We start from the raw sequence: 16,770 nt of genomic DNA on the forward strand, positions 1-16,770 counted from the left end.
CCATATTTTTTGTGGACTATTTATTCCTTAGAAACAATAAGAAAACAAGGTGACTGACTGGACACAGCTGAGAAGGAGGTACCTTACAGCAAATTCTCAACGTCTCTAGTTAATGCTGGGAAAGCCAGCTCTAAAATAGACAAAGCGAGAGAGAATAAAAATAAATATTGGGGGGTGGAAGTTGCTTTTGTAGTTACATTTGAGTATAGTTATCTCTGACGCTTGTGACTTGGAGCTATAACTACAAAGTTAGGAAATCCCTTTGTGTTTGAGCAGCAATCTAGTCTCAAGTGTACGTGAAATACTAACCTAAGCAAAATGACTCCTTTTCATTTTGTTTTTCAAATGGTGCTTTGGTTAGAGGAAGAATTCAAATGCCTTCCTGAAAGCTATTCTGCAATACCAAAGATTGTACGTTGCTTAAACGGAAGTAAACACAGAGTAAATTTTGCCGCAAACGATCTTGGAAAGTGAGAACTGTAGTACAGCACGTGGAGGGACTCCCAGGTGGAATCCTCTGCTTCCTTATTGTCTTTATCAAATAAAAAACTATCTGGATTCAGGCAAGGATAGCTTTAGTTGAAAGGACTATTGCAACTGGGAGACCTCTCTGATCATAAGACCTGTGAGTGTTCAAAGACCGGGCAGAAAAGGGCTTTTCTTTTATAGAGAGGGATGATCAAGGCTGGAAAGATGTTTCCTGGGTGTGGGGAGGTGGATAGGACAGTAGATCAGAGCTTGTTTACCCTGAGGTCAGCTTATCCTCGGGAGGGGCTGTGTGCTGGCTGCGTGAGAATGGGTCAAAATTCAGGGGTCTGGCAATGGAGAGAAGCTTAACTTTGGTTAAGTTTGGTCAAGTCAGGGTAGCAGGTGTTTTGTCCAGATTGGCCGGTGGGGATGGAGTTCAAATCATTTATAAGGCAAAGAGTGGGAATTGGAGGGTCCGTGACTGACCCTGTCACAGGTAAACAAGGGGAGTGGTGGGGGACCTGTAAGTCTTGTCTAAGTCACATGGGGAAGGACGGTTCCTGGTAGTAAATCATTCCTAGAACACAAAAGGGTGGGTGAATTATCTTCGTGGTTTCTGTTTTCCAGGAGTATAGACAGGGCCCTGGTAAAATTCAGCAGGGTCACCTCTTCCTTTTATTTTTAAGCAAAGAGTGTATTTAGGGCTTTATCTAATCAGGTTTTGATTTGCAGGAGAAAATGTAGATGTCAAAAGGGTGAAAGTACTTTAAGATAAACTCTGACAACGGCAAACCCCTTCAGGCTCTCAAACCATCAGCGACTCTTAGGCTGAGGGTGTCACCTACAAATTGGCACTTGCCATCTACCTCTACAAGGATCAGATTATAAGCCACTGCAGCTGCTGACCTTCCACACCCCCTGAAAGGAGTTCAGGGTAGAGACCAGGAATGAGGCACTCTGTGCTCTAGGAAAACTGGCAAGGACGGGTCTTCAGACAGTTAGATATTTTCAGGAGAAGATTTTATGAGCCCAATTCTTGCATCTCCTCGGATCTAGAAAAGCACTAAAATCCTTCACGGTGACGTCTGCTCCTTGTGACTAGCAGTAAACTTCTGCAAAAAATATGTGCCTGATTGCATGCGCTCCCCCTTCACCAAAAGCACATGTATATTGACCTCCCCACCTCCCACCTCTTCAGAGCAATTTCTCAGAGCTGTCTGAAATGCTGCCTCCCGGGCTACAGTCCTCATTTTGCCCCAAATATAACTTAACTCACAACTCTCACATTGTGTATTTTTTTTTTCAGTCGACAAGGGCCAGCTGAGCGAGAGCTGTCGGGGGCTTCCTGAGAAGCTGACACGAGGTAAAGCCAAGACTTCCAGCACTGAGTGAAAAGGAGCAAACTTTCCTTTAAAATTAAAAGAACCACCCCCCGACCCCCAAAGTGGTCCAGTCTTTCCTGAATGTTTAAATGTCTTTAAATCCTGCTCAGCTTATGATGCTAGCTGTACAATTGTTTTCCTTTGAACTTTCATGAGGGGTGCATTTTCCCACCCACCAATATTCTCTCTAAATCTACCACCCACTGTCTAGCTCATTAGGCCCTTTTCAAAGATTCTTCATTTGCTTCAAAGAGAACCTTTATTTTAGGCTTGACACAAGATGATGAAGTAAGAAGAGGGCTGGAGTGAGAATGAGGTCTGGGTGATATTAATATCTCATCCTTAGTTTCATCTTATGTAAATGTAGATATTAATAGCTTACAAAAATGATGTTGGATTGAGATAAAAATATGTTTGGAAGTGCTCTGCCATCTGTGGAGTTGTATGTTTTTTAAAAACCTTATTTTTAGAAACAATGACTGACTCATGGAACTTCTTTCTTATTTACATGCTCCTGACATCACATTTTAGATACAGATACGCTACAGAACCTACTTCTATAGAGTTACATCCAGCTGTTCTTACAGTGGAGACGGAGCGCTGGTGTGAGACCAAATGCACCCTCATATCACCTCATCATTTCAAGAGACAAGCACGTTTTCACATCAGACTTGGCTATGGTGCACCTATGAAACCAAGCAGGACCCTATGGGGCTCCTGGGCATGGGAGCCTTTCTGTTCAGCCTCCATGACCTGAGGCCAGCTAAAGGAGTGCATGCCCTGCACACACCCTAATTCTTCTCAGCAACCCCACCCTTGAACCACTGCTATAAGAATCCTCACCAAAGCCTTCCAGGTTGGGACACACAGTTTTCTGGGGCATGAACCCACGTGTCTCCCTTTGCCTGGCAAAGCAATTCTTTTCTACTTCACCCAAAACTTTGTCTCCGAGACTCGATTTGGCACTGGTGCACAGAGGCCGCACTTTTGGCATCAGCTAGAAGTAAATGGTTTAGGGATGGGATATTACATTACTGGTGATAACTAATGAATTAGGCTCAGGGTTATAAGACCACCGAACAAAAAACTACAAGTGAAGACCTGAGTTTGAATCCGTAAAAATACAGGATTCAGAAGATGTTTTAGGACACACCTTCAAAAGATTACTATGCTTGGGGTTTCCCTGGTGGTGCAGCGGTTGGGAGTCTGTCTGCCAATGCAGTGGACACGGGTTCGAGCCCTGGCCCGGGAAGATCCCACATGCCGCGGAGCGGCTGGGCCCATGCGCCACAACTGCTGAGCTCGAGCTCTGGAGCCCGCGAGCCACAACTACTGAAGCCCATGTGCCTAGAGCCCGTGCTCTGCAATGGGAGAGGCCACTGCGGTGAGAGGCCTGTGCACCGCGGCTGAGGAGTGGCCCCCCGCTCACTGCAACTGGAGAGAGCCCGCTCACTGCAACTGGAGAGAGCCCGCGCACAGCAACAAAAGCCCAACACAGCCAATAAATAAATTAATTAATTAAATTGTTTTAAAAAAACAATTACTATGCTTGTCTTCTTGCTTGGATCAATGTCCAGTGTTTAAATATACATAGTCTCAGAATTTCAGGTTGCAAAGGATGAAAAATGTCCAGGTGACCACAAAGGAGTATTTAACATTGTCTAGGTTTGATTCGGGTGTCCCTTCACCTCGAGTTTTCTAGAACTTCCACCACAAAAACTCTTCCACTTACCAAGCACATCCCATGCATGGCTCTTTATATTTTAATCTTAAAGATAACAGACTAAAAAGGCTCTAGGTGGTTTTACACCTCTGTTACATTTTCCTTAAAATATATTCCTCATTAATGTATATACGGTTACACAAAATTAACATCCATAAGAGAGCTAGATAATAGATTAACACACGCTTAGACATCCTTTTAGGCATCTGAGATGTTTTAAATAAAGACAGGCACCTGGTTTTCTGAAACTCAGGCTCTTGACAGAGTTATAATGATTTAATCCTTTTTGTGTTAAAGACACACCCTTTTGATTGCCCTGTAGGGGAAATAGTCTAGCATTCTTTGTAGATTAGTAGACTTTTTTTTTAAGCATAAAACGCAGTCTTACACATTTGAAGACCTTTCTACAGTACAAATTCAGGTTTAAATTTCTGGACCCAGCCCCCAGTGGGTTAAAGCCTCAAAGAGCTTGTTTGGAACGCTCACCCAAGTGAATGAGCTCCCGGATCTTTTTTTTTTTTTTTAATGAATTCTCATAAGACAGCCCCATTGTGGTCTTTGTTGGCTAAAGAAAACTGGAGAGCAGTTCAATCCATTGCCCTGTATCCATTCTTTCTGGCTGAATATTTTCCCCAATTATGTAGACAAATGCTGAAAACTCCTCAACTATTATTTCACATAACCCAGGTTTAAGAAGCCCTCGGGGCTTCCCTGGTGGCACAGTGGTTGGGAGTCCTCCTGTTGATGCAGGGGACACGGGTTCGTGCCCCGGTCCGGGAAGATCCCACATGCCGCGGAGTGGCTGGGCCCGTGAACCATGGTCGCTGAGACTGCGTGTCCGGAGCCTGTGCTCCGCAACGGGAGGGGCCACAGCAGTGAGAGGCCCGCGTACCGCAAAAAAAAAAAAAAAAAGAAGCCCTCGTTGGGGCATGGTCAGGCTGGGAAGGGCTCCTGTCCAGTGGCAGCCCCTTTACAGTTGTGCCATGTAGAGTTAGTATTAAAACCAGAGTTTCATTTTCTCCTTTGACTAAACCTCCTATTATGGCCTAATAAAGAAATCAGCTCTCTTATTTCACTCATTTAGCCTTTATTTGCTGATCAGTGTTAGTTTAAAAGGAAGCCAGCTTACTGCTTCTCAGTTGTTAATTTCCAAGTTCGAGTTTCTGGAAAAAGCGTGTCCGAACCCCTAGAGTCGAATTGCTACGTATTTGAAAAACATTTTCAAATCGAAACATTTTTTTCCCTCCTGATTTCAGTGCCTGTGAATGCCAGAAGAAATTTAATTCTAAGAGGAATAAAAACATAACATCTTTTTCTAGTTAAATTGGAGCATATGCAATGCAAACAATGGATTTTTATGTGTACACACACGTTACCGGGTCCAAGCTCGCTCTGCTCGCCGCACGACAGGCCAATGAATCAGAGACGAGGTGTTGAGGCAGGGAAGACGACTTTATTCGGAAAGCCTGCAGACCGAGAACATGGCAGACTAAAGTCTCAAAATAACCGTCTTATCAGGGTTTGGATGCCAGTTTCTTTTATAGCACAGAGAGGGGGAGGAGATGAGGAAGTAAAGTAAAAAGGCCATAAGTTTTGCAAATATCCCCTGGAATGGCCAGCCTCGGGGAGGGGGTGTGTTAATTTCTTTCTTGCAGCCATCCACAGGTGGACAGGGTCCGGATGTTTCCCTGAACAAAGGCACTTTGGTTTAACATTCAGGCGGAGGGGCAGGGTTCCCCAAGGCAGGCCATTATGTATAGACAGTATCCTTTTAGTGAACAAAAGCGACAGGAAGCAAACACTAAAGTAAAAGAAACAGATCCGATATGTAGTCAGATTTGGCTCTTCCCTGTTACTTACACACACACACACACACACACATACACACACACATACACACACACACACACGCGCGCGCGCGCGCGCGCGCGCTCACGCTTAATGTTTGCAGCCCTTAATCCTCACCAAACCCTCCCTCCCTTGGTGTGCATTTGCAGGGCCAAGTGATTTCTAGCGATTCAGATCTGGTGGGCCCAACGAAGGGTCTCAAGACTTTTTTCAGAGAATCACTAACTAGTGTTCCTCATGGAGACCCCAAAAAAACTGGTAGGAGCCAACCCACCTGTGTGGAGGTCACGTGGGGGAAACTGTATAGCGCCAGATGCACTGTTGAAACCGGAGCATATGATTAAAAAGAGTATCTTAAAAAACACATCACCATCAATATTTATATAATCGTAAAACTTTCAAAATAAAAGAGGTCATTTTGTTCAACTCCACATTTCAGAGATGGTCAAACTGAGGCCAGAGATAAAAGAAAAATCAGCCAAGTGATATTTTTTTTTTTTTTTTTTTTTTTGCGGTACGCGGGCCGCTCACTGTTGTGGCCTCTCCCGTTGCGGAGCACAGGCTCCGGACGCACAGGCTCCACGGCATGTGGGATCTTCCCAGACCGGGGCACGAACCCGTGTCCCCTGCATCGGCAGGCGGACTCTCAACCACTGCGCCACCAGGGAAGCCCTATCTTTTTTTTTAATTAATTATTTTTGACTGCGTTGAGTCTTCGTTGCTGCTTGTGGGCTTTCTCTAGTTGCGGTAAGCGGGGGCTACTCTTCGTTGCGGTGCGTGGGCTTCTCACTGTGGTGGCTTCTGTTGTTGCGGAGCGTGGGCTCTAGGTGTGCGGGCTTCAGCAGTTGTGGCACAGGGGCTCAGTAGTTGTGGTGCACGGGCTTAGTTGCTCTGTGGCATGTGGGACCTTCTCAGACTAGGGATCGAACCCGTGTCCTCTGCATTGGCAGGCGGATTCTCAACCACTGTGTCACCAGCGAAGTCCCAGTAACTCTGGACTAACTGATTACCCACCTGTATCAGCCAGCAGTTATGAGCCCATCCCAGCTTGGCCATCTCCCCCAACTACAAGGCGTCTCCCTCTATTTCACTAAAACATATACTATGTAAAATAGAGGTGGAACAATTCTCACTTGGATTAGAATCCCAATCTTCTAATTCATAAGGTAACGAAACTATCCTTTGATTCAATGATTTCTTTTAGGTTAAAAGATTCACGAGTCATCCCCGTTTCATTCCCCTCCTTTTCTTAGGTAGGCACCATGAACCCCAAGTCATGTTTAATGTTCTATCAAACCATTTATCACAAAGTATCATATAAATTGTGTCCTGTGATCAAACAGTGCATAGATAGAGAGACAAGCAGGCAAATTGATGGAAAAGGGGAATCACCCTCAAATCAATAAATGTGGTAGGATTTAGGGAACTTTTTCTTTTCTCAATTTTTTATTAACACAGTTCACTACTTGTAAAATGAAAAATAAAATTAATTGGGCATGTTTAATACACAAAAAAGCTCGGCTATATTTAACACCATTAAGGAAAATAGTGACTGAGGGCTGCGGTTCGTAACCAGGATTCTGGCACCAGACAGCCACGGGCTCAGATCCTGAGTCGGCTCCCTACTGGCTACACCAACTTGGCTGCCTTTCCACGTTGCTTCCTCACCTTTAAAGTGACAATAGTCGTGCCTATGCCTCACGCCATCATGTTTACAGGGTCCACGGCCCCGAGTCCAGCACCCAGCTGGAACTCAGTAAGATGACTACGGCTGGCCGCACACAGAGCCGTAGGCTGGTGCAGAGGCTCTGCTCCCGTTTAGGACCTTTACAGTGTTATTTGTTCATAAGCAGTCAGACTGTGGCTCCTTGAAAATATGTTCACTCCGCCTCACAGGGGACATAATAAGGTCACACGAGTTGGACTCAGCCCAGCGAGGAGAGCACTGGGGCTGGGCCTCGGGCACCACCAGGCCTGCTGCAAGAGGCAAGAGGCTGAAGTGAGAGGGCACCCTAGGTCAGAGGTCAGAGGTCAGCCTCAGTTTCCCAGATTAACCCTCAGATGGCTGAGGCCCAGCTCCCCCCAAGCAAACACAAAGCCTCCCGGCCACCAGGCCCACTGAGGCCACTGGTTCAACAGGGCTGACTGGCGCCTGGTGGCAGCTGGGCCTGGAAGGAAAGGAATGGAGGTCAAGGCTGTAGTCTGCACTGGGGAGAAGGGGCTGCAGAGGGCGCACCTAGGGAAGCCCCAGGGCTGCCCTGGTGAAAGGAGAGGGAAGAAGAGAGGTGACCGCCATGAGGTTAACAAGACTGGGTTTGTCTACTACCTCTCTAGCTTCCAGAAAATTCCAGAGGCCAAAATACAGTATGGCCTCTCCAGCTGTAAACTGGTAGAGCACTTAGCTGGGAAAAACCTTTCCTTCCCCTTCTCAGCATAGGGGCCACTTCCTAATCCTATGGGAGAGCTGCTGAGGGGTGCAAGGCTCCACCCCCCTCCACCAGAGGCTCCTCAGGGAAGGACTGTCCCCATAGCGCAGATCCCCACCTCCTCGTGGGACAAAGGCCCATTTTTCCCTACTCCTCCTTTTCCACTGGGCTCTTTACAGAACTGGATAAGGAAGTGGAACGTGGGCCTCGGCCCAACGAGCCCGCGGGGTCAGCCTCATCAGACCTTCCCCTACTCCCTGCCCCCAACAAAGGTACCAAAGCCCTTCTCCGCTCCCAGGTCCCTGTAATGCCCTGGCCTTCTGGGGAGGGTAAAGAGTCTGGGACACACAGTCTGACAAGCGAGGGGCGACACAAGGGACTACAGCACAGAGAACTGCAGGACAAATGCCTGGGGAACCTGTGACATGAGTCTGCTACACATATAGGGCACTTGCTAACGAGGCTGTGATAATATATGGAGCTTTTCCAACCAAATAGGCCCAATGCAATTATTATCTTGAATTAACTGGGTTGGGGGGAAAAAGAATTTAGCCATTTGAGGCAAGATGGTGCACTGGAAAGGAATGGATGGGGTTGGGAGACAGATGTACCTATTCTGCTTACTAGATGTGTCCCTGTGGGTAAATCACTTAACTACTCTTTGGGTTTTAGTGTTCTCACCTGTGAAATGGGGTTCTTGTATGTAAAGCATCTGGCAGGTAGAGAAGGCTCAGAAGGCAGCTGCTGTGAGAATCACACCCATTCAAGAATGCAGCTTTGGGACTTACCTGGTGGCTCAGTGGTTAGGAATCCACCTGCCAACGCAGGGGACATGGGTTTGAGCCCTGGTCTGGGAAGATCCCACATGCCGTGGAGCAACTAAACCTGTGCACCACAACTACTGAACCTGTTCTCTAGAGCCCGAGAGCCACAACTACTGAGCCCATGTGCCACAACTACTAAAGTCTGCACTTCTAGAGCCCATGCTATACAAGAGAAGCCACTGCAATGAGAAGCCCGTGCACCGCAATGTAGAGTAGCCCCGGCTCACCGCAACTAGAGAAAGCCTGCGCGCAGCAACAAAGACCCAACACAGCCCAAAATAAATTAATGAATTAATTAAAAAAAAAAAAAAAACAAGAGGGCTTCCCTGGTGGCGCAGTGGTTGAGAGTCCGCCTTACGATGCAGGGGATGCGGGTTCGTGCCCGGGTATGGGAGGATTCCACATGCCGCGGAGCGGCTGGGCCCGTGAGCCATGGCTGCTGAGACTGCGCGTCCGGAGCCTGTGCTCCGCAACGGGAGGGACCACAACAGTGAGAGGCCCGCGTATCGCAAAAAAAAAAAAAACTAAGGCTAAATGACAAGGTTCTACTTCAGAGGAACTGGGCAGAATCTCTGACACCTAATTCCATTTCATTCAGTGCAAGTTAGTGAGGGTTACAATCTGGCCATTGTTGAATACTTCTCAAGACTCATTAATCTCAAGCAAGAACCAACTTAACAAGCAGGGCAATCTTTTGAAGTGAATGGTGGTAGTGATTTAAACAGAGGATTAGGAGATAATCACATTAAAAGTCATCTTTTGGCACTAAAATTGACCCCTGTCTAAGGGTTGTGAATTACAGGGATGGGGCAGGCTGTTTTGCACTCCTCTCTTACCCAGTCTCAGAGACTCCCCTGTGACACAGCCAGATGGCAGCCTGCCCACATCCAAAGAGACACCACTGCATTTAGACACGTTAATCATAAAGCTACCTCTTAACCAATTTATGGAACTGTTTATAAAATAATACCCTAGACTCTGCTGCAGTTAGACACTAGATCATAGGCACAATTTAAATATAAATTTTAGTTCTACTTTATAATGTAGATACCAGCTAGCTAGCTTTCAATAACCAGAACGTGAGAGATGTAAAATCCATCATTTAAACTCAAGCTCTCCAACACAAGTTAATTTGACTTGCAAGAGCAGGAACGAAAAAAAAAAAAAAAAGAGTAGGAACGGAAGGACCTGCCAAGAGGAACCTTCTGCTGTTATGACTTCTTTATGGCCGGGATTTTGAGTGTACATAAAAATGGAATCTACAGTCACCAAGCAGTTCAGCATTTCCTCTTAAAGCATTCCTTTGATCGTGTTGAACACAAAACAGCAGACTACCTAACAAATATTTAGCGGTGGATTTGATATGCATTTCTAATGTACTGTCTAATACTGAGGGGTTCCCAGCACAAAATATGTAAAACCGCGTTAGCATTTGGTCTGCAGAAGAGATGACAGGCCTTTTTTTTTTTTTTTTTTTAATGTTATCCTGCCCTGCCCAGCATTTACTCTTTGCCCCCTTACTCCATGCCATGGATGGATCTCTTAAGTGTCACATAGCGAACGTATAAAGAAGAGTCATGACCATGTTATATGCCTCCAAAGATTCTCTAGCTGGGTCCTTTCATTTTGAAGCTAGGGATGCTGCAGGTCAGAATCATGAAGTGGCTTGAGCAAGGTTTCACCGCTACAATTATAGTCCAAGTCTCTTGATGTTTCAACCTGGCCCATGGCTCTGTGCTCCAATTCATTGTCTATCGCCGCTCCCGACACAGCTGCTTGGATGAAATACAGTCAACATATGCACTGACCCCGAGATGGATGGAGTTGTGCTACACAGTGAGCTGGGTCAGACTGTCCGGCAACTCTGAACTAAAAGACAGGAAGTTACCAGCTGGCAACAGGAGGTAAAGAAGCAGATCCTGGAGCAATTGCTTAACTGTAGCAGAAACCTAGCTGTTCACTGGCATCAGCTCCTGTGAGGTTCTGGCTCCTACGGGATTCTTTGAAACCTTACAACAAATCCCCCCTTTCCTGAGCTAGTTTGAGTGGAAACCAAAAAAACACCCTATAAACATCAGCCTCATGTTCCTTTCATGGTATTTCAGGATCAGGAACCTCTGACCAAACCTCAAAGCTGCTGATAGAGGTAGAAGCAGCCCCCCTCCCCTGACATGAACACTCCTTGCTTCCATTCAAGGAGATCATCAAAAGCCATAAATTAAAATGGATGGAGGGGACTTTAAAAAAAACAAACAAACAAAAACACCCCACGAATTATCAGAAGAGAGATTAACCCTGCCCAGAAACTCTCAGAAGCAACCAGATCTTCAACATTCAAGAACAGTTTGCATAGGATGACCATTACTTAAAAATAACCACACATGGGTTAGAATGGTGGAGACTGTATCCTTTGATGTTAGGTAAAAGAAGTGTTTACAAATGGGGAAAAAAGACAAGGAAAAACTCCAAGACAAATTTAAACCTTCCTGCAGTTTAGGCAGCAAGAATCAGGTTTTCTGGGTTTCCCTGGTGGCGCAGTGGTTGAGAGACCGCCTGCCGATGCAGGGACACCGGTTCGTGCCCTGGTCCGGGAAGATCCCACATGCCGTGGAGGGGCTAGGCCCGTGAGCCATGGCCGCTGAGCCTGTGCATCCAGAGCCTGTGCTCCGCAACATGAGAGGCCACAACAGTGAGAGGCCCGCGTACCGCAAAAAAAAAAAAAAAAAAAAAAAAGAATCAGGTTTTCTAAGGGCTGGTTTCTCCTGAGTAAGCTATTTTGTGGCCAGGGAAACTGCAGGCCAGAAAGATTAAGTGCCTGAAGATGGGAGTCCCAAATTCAAATTAAAGGGGCCAGGGAGGTCACAAAAGGTAGGGCAACAAGGAGTGGTGAGGTCTGCGCCTAAAACTAAAGTGAACACCCAGCATAAAAGCACTGAAATTCAATTTTAAGGGATTTTCTTAGGTCGCTATTGCTGATACCATAAACTTACATACCATTTCTCAAAATCTTAAATTTCTAAAAATCTTATATATAAAGGCGCATTGCCTCTGAGACATGGAAGATCAATAGTTGAATACATTTTACGTTAACAACTGCTGAAAAGCAATTAAAAACTTAAAGCCCTTTAAAAATATACTCAAAAGACTGACGATTCACGAGCGTTAACACAAACGGCTGATGAAAGTCTGAAAAATATTTTCATTTTCACTAAAAATATATGAAAATTAATGGAGGTACCATTTTTCATCGGTTTAATCAGCAATGATTGAAAAAATGAGAACACACAAAGGTTATGAGGAAGAGTCAAAAGGAGTACTCTCACACAGCTGATCAGGGGTACTGATAGCAAACAACACTCCTAGGAATACAATTTGGCAACATGCATCACTATCCTTAATGATTCTATCAATACTATGTGTCAGGAGGTTTCCCCTCTGAGGAATAAGCCTATTCTTCCCTAGTGAATAATGTCGTTTCATTTAAAATTAGTCAAGACAAAGGTGAAAGAAATTCGTGGCTCAACTTTAGGCATTCATCTCCTATTCTATCTGTATTCCCCCTAATTTTGATTTTACCTACATTTCCCATTTTTTCTTGCATCTCATCTTGAATGCCATGCAAGATCTGTGAAAAGAGGCAGGATGTAAGTATCATAAGGATAGAGAAGATGGGCCTCCCACGGGCCAGTTGTGGTATCGATATTTGCATTATTCTACAAAATGGAGAATAACTTTAGCAAAAAGTGAGATTTTGCCTCATGTTACAAAGCTGAACACGATGCAGTTTCAACGAAATTGCCTCTAACATTTTTAAGACACAAGCAGTACTATTTTCTTTTGGGTGGGGCTGTCACCACACCACAGTGGAAGCCAGGAGATCAGATAAGCACTCAGTTGGGCAGTGACTCCCTGTGAAGCACCACCTATAACATCTCTTCATGAGCATCTAATGAATAACCCATTCATGGCCTTTTCTGTCCCAAGGTCGAAGATTCTATTGAATCCAATGACAGGTTAAAAACCTTGATAAGTGACAGAAGAAAATACCTCACTGATGTTTTTCAGCTAATTAAAAAAAAGCTTATCTAACTTTTCTGGGATAAGATACATTTGACTTGTCAAGAAGGGCCTACAGAAGACACCTAAGTAGTAGATGGAGTTAATAAATGCCATACAGGCAAACCTGAAATACAACCATAGCAAATATGCAATGGAAGAGAACCTTGGGCAAGTCATTTTAATGCTTGAAGCTGAGTGGCGGCCCTCTCTAGCACAAGAGGCCTTCGGGGACAGGATCAAATCCACTTAATCCAAAGTGATCCTCTCTGCATGTCAGTTCCCTGATCTGTAAAACTGGCAATAATCACTCCTCAGGATTGCTGGCAGGATTAAATTAGGTAAAATATGTAAAGCGTTATTGCACTGAGTGGCATGTGTAGTAAGTCCTCAACATATAATATGGCTTATTATTATTTGAAGTATTACTATCCCAATCTATAAAATGATACCAACCCATTGTTACGAAGATCAAATAATGAACACAGATGCCAGCAAAAGCAATGAGAGGTGCAACAGACAAGAGGAACAATTATGATTGTTTTTTTTTTTTTAACAATTATGATTGTGATGAGAAAACAGTTAATATAACCATAAATTCTGCTAAGCTACTTCAGACAGTATGAGTCACCCCTAATATAAAAAATTATTTTTAAAAGCAATAAAACCTGTTGAGACTTCATCCAATGACAATTGTCGAATTAACATGAAATTTGTCAAGAGGTTTGGCACTCTCGGACACAGCTGCCTTCCAAAGGATTTTGGGTGAGAAAAGATGTTTAAAGCTAGGGGACTTCAAATTCTGCCCCTTATATAATTAACATTTCTTCACCCTCACCCCTTAAAGAGGCAGCCACTAATTTAGGGATATCCCTTACAGGAGACAGGCTGCCTCAGCAGGGAGCTGATTGCCCAAAAGAATCTCACCCGTCTCCACCCCTCCTTCCCTCCCAACTGCCAACACCATCGGGAATTTTCCTTCCCTCCACCCACTTTCAACACTGGAGCCAAACCAAGCCTCTCTCATTATTATCTATCTCCGCAGCAGAGCACAAGGCAAACACCTTTCCCACCTCTGAACCCTCCCCCACCCACCCCAGCCTCTACCTCTCTCCCTCTGCCCCTTCTTCCTTCCCTCCCTCCATCCTCCCCTTGGACCGGCCACTATTCCCTCCACCGGAACTGCCAGGAATGCACACACTGCTTCACTGATACGAATTACATACCTCTCCGCATGGGGGCCTTTTGGACCTGGCCATGCACCCATTTCTGAGAGCAAATAGCACATCGCCAAAGCTCAGGACAAACTGCATAGTCAAAGGGTGCTCTTTCCTCTCTCAAGTAAAGACTTTATTTGCCCACTCTCTGACAAAAGACTGGTAATTCTACCTCAAATGGAAAATCTTTTGAGCCCTTTGAAATGAGGACTCCAAAGCGAAAAATAACAACCCATAATGACAATCTGAGTCCCCTAACCACTGCCTCCCATCAGGTCTAAAGATCTTTCCGGCCCCTCAGGAAAAGTTTTCCACCCTCGGTGGGCAAGATAATTGGCCTTGAGCTGACTGTACACAGTATAAGATATTCCCAGGTTACTAGAAGTATTTTGCATCATTTGCCCCACTTGACAACCATAAAAGTTGGAGATATATATATTTTTGGTATCTCAGAAAATAAATGACAGGAAAAGAAGCTCAAGCACCACGGGTCTTGGGTGCATTTTCACGTCCTAAGAACAGAAGGATTGCACCCCGCTCCCTGTCTCTCCTCCCCCAGCTCCTCCCGGGGACATCACCACCCTGCAGGAACGGAAGCCGCTTGCGGAGGGAGAGGAACAACCGCACTCATGTACATCTCTTGCAAGATGCCTGTGCTTCTGCAGATTCTCGTTGGATCACACTTTTAGACAGAAGCTAGGTTTCAGAAGAGGGCTGGAAGGGAGACAGGGATGGAGAAAGGAAAAAGTGGCTTGTAGTTTGATAGAGAAAAGGAGCAAATAGGAAGAATCTGGGGCCAAATAATCTTAACCATGAGCCCGAGGGACCTTAGCTGTCCTTCAAGGCCAGAGGCTTCAAACCAAGCCTCGGAAGTTTAGACTTAAAGGATTCTTTGTTCAACTGGCATATAGAGCTTTTAAAAATGTAAGCCCTACATTTAAAGATTTCACATGAAAAAGAGATCTGACCACACCAGCCTGTCTTGCCTCTCTCAGGCACAGGTGGAGGTAAGGGGTAGCCACTCCCAATGCCCCAGGTGCCCCACCCAGCACTTCACCGCTTTATTCCTCTGCCCTGCCTTTTAGGATATCTGCACTTATGCCTCCTGATCAAGGCCCCTCTCACTTGTTCTACAAATGAGAAAAATAAAAGCACCAGGGGTGCAGCCACGGCTTCTCAGAGCAGAGCCGCCCGAGAACCCCAGCTTCTTTAGATACAACAGGCACTCCTTTTATTCTGTTTTTTTTTTAACTGAAGTAGAGTTGATTCACAATGTTGTGTTACAATTTCTACCGTACAGCAAAGTGATTCAGTTATACACATATATATTCTTTGTCATATTCTTTTCCATTATGGTTTCTCACAGGATGTTGAATACAGTTCCCTGTGCTATAGAGTAGGACCTTGTTGCTTATCCATCCTGTATATACTAGTTTATCTCTGTTCATTCCAAACTCCCAGTCCTTCCCTCTGCTCCCCGCCCTCCACACTGGCAATCACAAGTCTGTTCTCTATGTCTGCCAGTCCTGTTTGTTTCGTAGAGAGGTTCATGCATAAAGAAGATGTGGTACATGTATTAAATGGAATACCACTCAGCCATAAAAAAGAATGAAATAATGCCATTTGCAGCAACATGGATGCAGCTGGAGAATATCATACTAAGTGAAGTAAGTCAGAATGAGAAAGACATATCATATGATGTCACTTATATGTGGAATCTAAAATATTTCTTGACCAGGCACTTCTGAAGCTGTTTTCAGAGCAGAATCTTGAGTCAGGGAAACAGCCGCGCTGGCAACCTTGTCCCTGAAGCCCCCTCTCCCGGCTAAACCATCTTTGACCTAAAAATTGGTTGATCTTTAAGACTCTTTCACCTTCTTGGACTCATCACCATGTGTTAGCACGCTTATGGGGACTTGCAGAGTCCTCGCGTGCACCAGGCCATACCCTACGTGTCTTCATGACGATTCTGGGAGACGTGCATTAACACCATTTTACAGGCTCAGGACAAGGGCACATGGACAAGCGCAGTGGCTGAGCTGCACTTGAACCCAGGCCTACCTGATCCCAGGGTCCGGATGCTGGCAGCATGCCTTGCAGCCTTGCAAATAACCACCATCTCCCCCAGTTTAAAAAAAAAAATCAGGGACTTCTCTGGTGGTCCAGTGGTAAAGAATCCACCTTACAATGCAGGGGACGAGGGTTCGATCCCTGGGCAGGGAATTAAGATCCCACACGCCACTGGGCAACTAAGCCCACACACCACAATTACTGAGATCTCGTGCCTCAACTAGAGAGCCTGCATGCCACAAACTACAGAGCTCACCTGCCCTGGAGCCTGCACACCACAACCAGAGAAGAGAAAACCTGCGCGTCACAACTAGAGAGAAGCCAGCATGCCTCAACAAAGACCCCGCGTGCTGCAACTAAGACCCGATGCGGCCCAAAAAATAAATCAAATAAATAAAAGTCAGGACTTATTTGATCCTGAACAAAGTTCAACGATAGGGTCCCGAACAAAACATCAGAAGGGGCTCCACCTCTCCACCCAGAATTATCATTGGGTTTTCGTGTATACGCCGGCTGCCCCCACAATACTACAAGCTTCCTCAGAGAAGTTGCCCTGCCTTACATGCTTTTGTGTATCCAATAGACATGGGGTGGTTACACTTAATACCACTAGGAATTATTAGTCAACAGCTCCTATTTTGTTTCTGATCAAATTTTACTAAAAGGGGTTTCTTGGGAGGAAGCATTTTATGTCCCTTCATGGATTCTCAGAAAGGTCCTTTTCCTGCACATCATCTCTTCCTCTCTCATAGTCTT

The 16,770-nt window shown here is 45.3% G+C and overlaps 1 protein-coding gene across 1 annotated transcript in view; it reads right to left on the minus strand.

The window, feature by feature from the left end:
- The window catches only part of SGPP2 (sphingosine-1-phosphate phosphatase 2), a 123,012-nt gene that overhangs the window by 60,297 nt on the left and 45,945 nt on the right, over window positions 1-16,770 (minus strand). The gene's annotated exons all lie outside the window — the stretch shown is intronic.

The sequence above is a fragment of the Phocoena sinus genome, chromosome 7 (assembly GCF_008692025.1).
Source record: "Phocoena sinus isolate mPhoSin1 chromosome 7, mPhoSin1.pri, whole genome shotgun sequence".
Taxonomy (NCBI): domain Eukaryota; kingdom Metazoa; phylum Chordata; class Mammalia; order Artiodactyla; family Phocoenidae; genus Phocoena; species Phocoena sinus.